Here is an 8,257-nt window from a genome sequence, read left to right on the forward strand (position 1 = left end):
GTGCATCTTTCCACAGTGGGGTCTGTTGGTTCTATCTAATTTCCTCACCTCTTATTTTCTGGACTGCTTCAGGATTTGCAAGGATTTCTCCAGTTTTTTTCCTCTTAGAGGATATGGTTGAACAGGGCTATGAGCAAACTGATTGTGATAGTTTAACACTGATGGGCAGCTCAGCACCACCATGCTACTCTCTCACTCTCCCTTCTCAACAAAACTGGGGGAGAAGTAAGACGGAAGGAAACTTCACGATTTGAGAAAAGAATGGGGAGATCACTCAACAATTACCATCATAGGCAAAATGGACATAGACTAAGGGAGATTAATGTTATTCATTGCTTATTGATAATAGACTGGAGCAGTGAGAAATAAAAACAAACTGAAAACCTCTTCCTGACCATTCATCTTCTTCTACCTCTTCCCCAGAAGCAGCAGCATGAACTGACTTGATACCAGAGACTTCCCACATACCTTAGGGTGTACGAGCTTAGATCACACCTCATATAGGAAAGGACCAACGGCTCTTTGGAGGACAGAGCTGAAATTCTGGAGGATCCTGAAAAATCAGAGGCATTATCTGGAAAACACTACACACAATTCAATAAAGACAAATAAAGAGGTTGCATTTAGATGCACAACTGCACCATGCCAGAATAGGGAATGTCTGGCTACACAGTACTGCGGAAAAGGACTTGAGTGTCACGAGCTGAACATGCTAATGCAAAAAGATGTGAATACTGTTCTGGCTGTGTTGACAGCAGAGCCTCCAGAGGCATATGGCATCTGTTCTAGAGTGTTGCAGTTCAAGAAGGATGAATGAGGAAGCTGAGCAGTGAGAATGAGAATTATTAGAGGTAACCTGCAAAGAAAGGCTGAAGTAATTGAAGTTATTTAGTCTAGAGAATGCTTAGGAGAAACATAATAGTCTGTAGTTACATAAAAGTTTTCTGCAAAGAGGAAGAGAATAATTTGTTCTACATGTTCATTCTGGTTAGGAGATCAGGTAATTAAATCACAGTTAGGGAAATTCAGGTTAGTTATTAAGAAAAATCTTTTAACATAAGGAGAGTTAAGCACTGCTATATATTTTTCCTGGGTTTCTTGTGAAGATTCCGATGCTGGAGGCTTCTAGGACAGGTTCATCTCTACAGACAGCTTTCCTGAATGCCACAGAGCTTTTCTTGGGCCAGGTAGCTGGAAGAGGTGATTTCTTCAGATGTGCGATAGCTCTGTTTTCTCTGATTCTCTGATGCAGGTGAGTGAGTCTTTTTCAAAAAGTGTTTACACACTCACTGAAACTCTGTAGGTCCTAGTACCATTAAAAATTGGATATTAAGTCCCTTCTGGAAAAAAAAAAAAAAAAAAAAAAAAAAAAAGTTGTATGGTCCTAAACTACGCAGGTGCTATGGAGAGTGCTCTGCTTTGTTTTCATCAGCTTCCTCTCTGAGCAGCTAGACCTCTGATACCATTTTAATAATTAAACTTTAAGGAAATGGGGTGCTTACCCCATTAAGGTTAAGAAGTCCTGCACTGTCCACTCTCCTGCACCATAGGCTGCACTGTTCCTTCACACTCACTGTTCTAGACACTTCAGTCTCATCCTGCCATACCCTTGGGTGAAGCCTCCTGCACAATCACAGTTTGGATGACTCCAGCCTTGCCTGGTGCGTGTTCCTGACTACATCCCTAATGTGGGGGGTGAAATGTGTCAACTTTCATCAGAGTCACAACCAGCACAGCCCAACTGTCAAACAAGTCTGCATATTCTGCAGAAGAGAAAAAGGATAGGAAATGTTTGTTCCCCTGTAAAATATATTTAATCTTCTTTTTGTGATGAATCTCTTCGTACTCATTGCCTAGTTTATCTTGGCACTATTTGGGCAACTGACCGCCATTTTCCTATCATGAAATAATTGTTATAGCATCACCATGAGAGCCAAAGACTGAGATGAATACATCTATAATTGTGGAAGAGAAGAGAAGTAACCAAGGCAACTCATACAGCTCTGCAAAGTAATGAGGACTTTCAGTTCCCATTGCCTTTGCGTGGCAGTGGTAATAACCACGCTTTCTGGACTTGCTTTGGTGTCACACAAGATTTGATTCAACTAATTCCTTTTTCTCAGTGAGTGCCTCTCAAAAAACAGATGTAGGCCTGCACCAAACCCTCCGTGCTCAGGCTGGATCCAGACCCAGGCCTCTTACATCTTTAATCAGCTGAAAATAGACCTGACAAATGGAGCAGCAAATGTGTTTCATGTATCTTCCTTTGACTGTAAAATAAATGACCTGAGCCAGGGCTCATCACTCTTCTCTACAATTCTGCCCGAGCAACAGAACTTTATTGCTGCTCTGGCTCATGACACAGCACGTGTGGCACGTGTGGCGGCCAGGTTTTCACTAGAAATGGTGGGGTTTGGGTGTGTTTGGAGGGAGATTGGTGTGCTTTTTTGTAGCTGGAGTCCCACATATGAAAAAAGTCAAGGGCTGGCCTGGGGTCTCATCAAAGGTCCACTTCAGTAAGGCTTGGCTATGCTGCAATGATGCTTGAAGACAAGGTTCCACCCACAGCTCCATGACCAAGCCTGAGGGAGGTGCGCAGTAATGTGTCTGCTTTCTGGGTTATAAAAAGGAATCTTATGATTCAGTGTGAAAAGGCTCTGAATACAGATTTATCTCTAAATCTGCCCTTATTGCTGCAGTATCCACCAACCCACCAATTCCATAAGAACTGTAGCTTGGCCACTTATTTTAAACACTGAGTTTCGCAGGTTGCCTATTTCCCAGCATGCATTGATGTCAAACTTTTGATGTGAGATATCTAACGTGGAGAAGAATGGCATGTGTGAGATTTGCTTATGGTGCATTTTTCAGACTGCCATTAAACTGATCTATTGCTGGAACAAACAATAAAAAACTGATTAAAACTCAGCCCTTCATAAATTAAACATTGTTGTCTCTAGCTGGCAAGCCTGCCACTTGGCAGAAAGCAGGAACAATTGAACTTGGTGCAATGTGTATCTACAGAGTGACAGGCAGGGGCGATTTATTCCCCTTCCATACCACATTACCAAATAAAAGGTACATTGGCTAAATCAGAAAACTCCTGAACCCTGCTTGGCTAATGGCATTTGCAAAATACTTGTCCCAGGTGAGCTACTTTTCAAGCAGATAAGCTATCAAACTGCCTATTTTATTTTTTTATTTTTTATGAATATGGATATTTTAGTTAGGGTGATTTTTATGAACTGCAAATGTTCTGTTGGGTGAATACTATGCTAAACCCTTGTGCCTGGTGCCCTCAGAGACATCCAGATCAGGAGTCTTTGCACTAAGCAGTGCAAGCACAGGACTAAAACAGAGCTCCTTTTTTAACATGGTTTTATTATAAGAAAAGGCAGAGCAGGGGTAGGGAAGGACTGAAAGGAAGTACGTAGATTTGTTCCTGTTCTGATGGGAATAGTGTACTGCATCCCCACCAGGAACATCACAGCTTCTGCTCTGCATTTGCATGTAGATTGAGCCTTGGGTAACATGCAAGGACTGATTTAAATACAGCCCTTTCTCTCATTTTGCTGTTCTCCCACTCCCACTCTTGCTCCTACTCCGGGAAGCACCAAGAAGAGAATGAGGTATTTTTCAAAGCTGCCTTCTGTGCTTTTTCAGGCACCCAATGGCAGCCCAGCTCAGTGGTGTTGCAATCCTGACACCACGGGAGTCAACTTTGATGTTTCTTCCAAGGGAAATGCATAAGGTATTCCTCTGCAGTGAAGATCCCCTGGGCTTCAGCGTTACTTTCTAATTGCCAGGGGCTTGATTCCCAGCTCAGCCTCTGTACCTGAATTTTCTTACAATGCCTTTTCTCATTCATTCATCCTTCTTCCTGTAGGTTGTGCCATCAGGATTATCTGTTATCCTGCATCTCCCATAAACTGCTGCTTGTTTCATCCTCTGGATCCTTGTGCATTCAGTCGGAATCACTCTTTCTTCCTCTCTCCCTCTCCCTCCCTCTCTCTTCCTCCTTCCCTCTCTCTCTTCCAGGGTTTTTTTGGGCTTGTAATAGGCATAAAAATACAAAGGTATTGGAGTTAGCTGACAGGTGCTGCTGATGTGGTCAACTGTGAGGAAATGAATAACTTCACTTGGGTCTGACCCTTGGACTCAAATATAGAAAGAGGGGAATATGATTTAAAATGTTCTTTTCCTGAACTAGACAGAGTATGAATTGTCCATAACTACCTTTCATGCAGTTGAGGGAGGACAGGATACACGCTTCTGAACACTGGCTCAGTCTCTCTATTCATCCCTCTCTTTCTTTACCTTCCTTGTCTGATGGATTGTATTGCTGCCCTCTATCAGCACCTGGACATCTTCCACATTTCATAAATGAACATGGGTTCAGCACTAGGCTTCTCTCCATTTTCAGGGTACAGAAAACTCTGCTTGCTCTGTGAGTGTGATGAGAAGAACAGAGACCTTGAGCAGTTCTGCAGACTGAAGATCTGATGGTGGCTTGCAAGAAGGAGCTTCTGAGTAGTTTCCAAAATTCTCTGCTTCTGGATTGATGAGACCCTTGCTGACCAATATGACCGATAAAGACAGTTTTGTCTGAAGGCTTGTGAAGAATATCTTCTGGAAAAAGAAAAATAAATAAATAAATAAATAAATAAATAAATGATCACCACCAACCAAAAGCGCACACACACACGGAAAATAAAAAAATAAAAAAAAAAAAAAAAAAAAAGTGCCTTGAAAGTATCTGGAAACAAATCCATCACTGAGGTACAAGTGTAATTTTCAGTGGGAGTAGCCCTGGCATCAGTGGAAAAATGAATATGGGAGTGCTCTGTTTGTTGTCATAAGAGTTCACAGGCTTTAAACTGATAGATGTTCATTATCAGTATCTCAACCTGTTTATTCAAGCTAAAGCTTGTTAAAGCAACAATTGCTACATTTATTTATTTATTTATTTATTTATTTTTAGGGTGTTTTTCCAAGAGATTCAATGGCTGGAAACTAGAGCCACAGACATTCAGCTGGGTGCACTTTTAGAGAAAACTATCATAGATATCAGAGCCATACTTTCAAACCAACTGTCACTGCTCAAGTAGGTGATAAATACTGCAGTCTCACTCCTAAAATTCGAAACCTGTTAGTGTAGAATTCTGTTTTGTGTTATTTTACATTCACAGGATCTTGTGGATCTTTTTTCCTGCTAAAGACATGTTTATTTCAGTGCTACCTATCTACACCCAACTCATGGCTAAGTCACCTACTTCTTCTCATGTCCCAGTCATAAAGTACAAAGTCTTTGTTGTCTAGTCCATATGACTTTCTATGTGCAGGCAAGTACATTAAGGTGGGACAGTGGAGGAACCCTGTGTGAAACTCACCCTCCTCCAGCATCACCCTAAACAGCACTCATCATGGAACTAGCACTGGTGCCTCTGCTGGACTTTTCCCCTCCTAAACTGTCTGCTGCTTCTCCAGATACAATGCATATCTGTAGAAGTGTGTTGGACCTAAAAGAAGTAGATTCTCTATTGCAACCAGACATAATATGGGAAAACACACAATTCCAGACCCAGCTGAGTGGAGCCACTCTAATGGGAATGATGGGAGAAGCCAGAAAGTAAGGTACTACAAGAAGCAGTATCTTCTCTCCAGCCACTATCCACGGTGAAAAATTATGCCTAGTTTAAAACATTTACTCCTGTCCTGCCTGATAGCAAAGTGAACCTTAAAGGCTAAAGAAAAACTTGGTACCTCTTTATCTGTTCCTGGACACCTCTGTGGCACTGAAGCTGGATTGCAGATGAGTCCATCAGTTTACAATTAAAGCAAAGGATTCCCAGGCTGGGCTTGACAAAGGACTTAGTGAAATGATTTTGCATGGTGGAACTAACAGCAGAGCTGAGGTGCCTAAACATAAAGAGTGAGTGAGGCAGGCTGTGGATTGCAATGGTTAGCCAAGACCTTGTTTTTATGATCCGTGAAAAGAACTTAATCTGACCACGTGGGCATGTTGAATCTGTCTCCTCACATAATGGCACAGGCAGGCTGTCATGGAAGTCTCCCAGACTGAGAGTGCCTTGCAGCCTGTGCAGAGCTCCTCTGGACACATGGACGTATTCTGTTTACCCAGGAAAGGGAACCCTGCCTCTTCCTTCTCCCATGCTCATCTCAGCATGGGAGCTATGCGCTTATGTGTGGCCTGGCTCCACATCTAGGGCTGCTTGTCATTCCCTTTCCCCCTCTTGTCTGCCGTTGCACCTTCTGAGCAGAAACACACCACTTGCCCTCCCCATGACATTGTTTATGCAGAGCACTGGCAGAGATTCAGTATGGGGGTCATACGAGCAGCCACTGTCTAGCCATGGTATAAACTTACATTTGTGCTAATAAAGAGACCTTAAAATTCATGCCCTTGTGTCTTTTCCCTGCTTCTGTGCAATTTCTTTTTCAACCTTGATGCTATCTGGCTCAGTTAAATAGCTCCAGTCTAAAGGACACCTCCTCAATATTGATTCTGACTGCTTAAACTTTGTTATTTCATTCAATCTCTTGCTCAATACTGTACCACACATGGACACCCTGGGCTGCATATCTAGTCTTCAGCTATTATTGGTTTGGTATTAAATGGTCTGTTTCAACATAAAACACACACAATATTCATCTTCATTTTCAGAAGCGAAAAAAAGTATATAAGGAGATGACATTTTCGATCAATTAGCTGGCTCCTCTTTCTTCTCCAAATTAACTTTCCACAAAGGACCTCTGCAGCACACAGCAAAGCAATGATGTCTTTAGGGATAGAGGAGAGCTCAGAATAGAAACCATGTCACTGAACTGTAGGCAGCCCCAGCCTTGGACATCAGCAAGTGGCTGGTATCCAGAGCAGGACAAAACATAACTCATTTACAGACACAAAAAGGCACATTCCTGCATGAGAGGGCTGTTTAGCCTCTCATCTGTGAGGCTCCAGGTAGGCACAATTTGACCATAGCTTTCATGCTGAGAAACAGGAAGGCTTTGTAGAGCTTTTCCCCTGTCACAGGCTCTTTTTTCACTGAGTCATCAGTGGGTTTTTTTTGTAGCAGCTGGTGAAAAAGCAATACTGATGGGGACAGGAAGGGGACAGCAGCACTGCAGAGATGCATCTGCAGCCACTTCTGTCCTCCCTCTCGGCCAAACAGTGGTGAAGATCTGGTAAAAACGACAGCTCTTGCCCAGGTCTCAGGGTACAGGGGAAGGCTGTGCTGTGGTGTCCCGCTTTCCCTGTGGTTGTTACCCAAACTGTGTTGCAGTGGCACTACCTCACACACCAAGGGCAGTGAAAGTCCTCCAAGGTGCACCACCAAGTGAAGGTCCTCATGCTCTCCTCTCCGAAGTCCTGACACTGAGCCCCAGTCCATGGGTATGCACCATCACACAGAGCAGCCTCTGTCAGCCAAGCAGTGTAGAGCAGTCTTCGAGGAAAGATGGCTTATGGAGCCAATTAGGTATTTGCATTGAAACATCTCATTTTGATTGGAAGCACCTGGGTTTTATTAAGTGGTGTTTTTTTTTTTGTTTGTTTGTTTTTTTTTTTTTTTTTTTCTTGTTGCCTGTGCTCCAGATCTCTAGGGCAGAACAGGGCTTGTGCAAAACTTGAAACAATTAACCCAGTGTTCAGGTGCCGCCACTCTCCTGTGATTGCTGTCTTGCAGCTCTGCTCTTCATTAATTGTCCTTCCCTATTCTGAGACAAGTGGACATGTTTAACATCTAGTTCATTAGTCTGCACGTTCCCAGGTAAAGTGCAAGCCCAATGTTCACATTATCATAGCTTCACTGTGTGGACAGCTTTTTTCACAGCTAGAAGACAGTCAGCTGATGCAAATTCTAAATGTCAATAAATCTGCTCTGAATCACAACCCACATCCCCCACACACATACCCTTTGATCAGTCAGGAAGGAAAGGAACTGCTTGGCATAAACCCCTCATCCTGAAAAGTCTTTGTGTGTTGCTTTGTGTCCCGGACACCTGTTTCTGCCACTCTTCTAAGTTCCTGCAGGTGATGGCAAATGCTTCAACCCTGGCCATGCTCAAACCCTACAGATGCTGCATTTAGGTCCTCTGCCCACCCCATAGACCAAGGCTTTGGGGACCTTCTGCTTCTAGAGAGACCCACCTAAGTCATGTACCTGGTGACTAGAAACAGACAACACCAAGAGGCTCTTTCATCCCATCCCCAGACTGATGTCACCACCTATAGAAA

General features: G+C 43.1%; 1 long non-coding RNA gene across 2 annotated transcripts; it reads right to left on the reverse strand.

The window, feature by feature from the left end:
- Positions 1 to 3,028: 3,028 nt before the first annotated feature.
- Positions 3,029 to 7,493, reverse strand: LOC106015961 (uncharacterized). 2 transcript variants are annotated; one of them, XR_011803806.1, is made up of 3 exons: positions 7,314 to 7,490; positions 5,764 to 5,919; positions 3,029 to 4,629 (listed from the first exon to the last, which is right to left on the reverse strand). It is a non-coding gene; the product is annotated as an uncharacterized lncRNA (long non-coding RNA). The 2 variants fall into 2 exon arrangements; XR_003500889.3 differs by lacking the exon at positions 5,764 to 5,919 and having other exon boundaries at positions 7,314 to 7,493.
- Positions 7,494 to 8,257: the final 764 nt, after the last annotated feature.

This window comes from Anas platyrhynchos, chromosome 16 (genome assembly GCF_047663525.1).
Source record: "Anas platyrhynchos isolate ZD024472 breed Pekin duck chromosome 16, IASCAAS_PekinDuck_T2T, whole genome shotgun sequence".
Classification (NCBI taxonomy): Eukaryota; Metazoa; Chordata; class Aves; order Anseriformes; family Anatidae; genus Anas; species Anas platyrhynchos.